This window comes from Odontomachus brunneus, unplaced genomic scaffold (assembly GCF_010583005.1).
Source record: "Odontomachus brunneus isolate Ranch 3 - 2012 unplaced genomic scaffold, Obru_v1 Obru_scaffold_051, whole genome shotgun sequence".
Classification (NCBI taxonomy): Eukaryota; Metazoa; Arthropoda; class Insecta; order Hymenoptera; family Formicidae; genus Odontomachus; species Odontomachus brunneus.
In genome coordinates this window covers 232,336-233,097 of record NW_022639501.1, presented here as the reverse complement: position 1 = coordinate 233,097, position 762 = coordinate 232,336, and positions in this window count along the sequence as shown.

Here is a 762-nt window from a genome sequence, read left to right as displayed (position 1 = left end):
TTAGATTTAATATTCGTACCTTTAATTCGTACGTTTAATTTTGTGTCTTTTTTTGTTTCATTAAAATATTATATTCTTAAATGAAATATCATTTTTAAAATGATGAGAATAAAAACTTTTATTTCGTTGAAGGAAACCATGTCATTTGATAAAACAGCATTATTGTTTTAAATAGTATTCTCTAAAAGTTTATTTCAAAATTTAGTAATTCGATTGATTTTATTTGGATTTTCTTGAATTTTTTATTTTTTTTGTTTGGATTAATCATTATAACATTCTATTAAAAATGTAAAAGTAATTATTACTAGTTCACTATATTACATCAATATTCATCGCATATCGAATGTTGTTGCATTGTTTCAATATCTATGAGCAAATTATCCAACAAACACCAAGTAAAAGTTATATAACTATTATTTGGTGTTTGCTAGGTATGTTATAATATATTGTGAACACAATAAGAATACATTATATAAGTATAAGTCGTAAAAATATCGTTGGAGTCATTGAGAATCGTCGCATATCGCTCTATCCTCAGGTTAAACAATACTTTAACGGAGTCCAAACATGGATGGGTGACCGATGATGATATGCCGCTTGGAGTCGAAATTATTGAAGGGAGGATTCACGAAAGTTTAAAGTATTTATTGACAATCTTCGATACCTAGTAGTTTATGAGACATGAGAGAAAATAAGGAATTATAAATATATTTTTTTAAATATTATGATTTTCTCATTTTTCATCTTCACACAATAATTCTC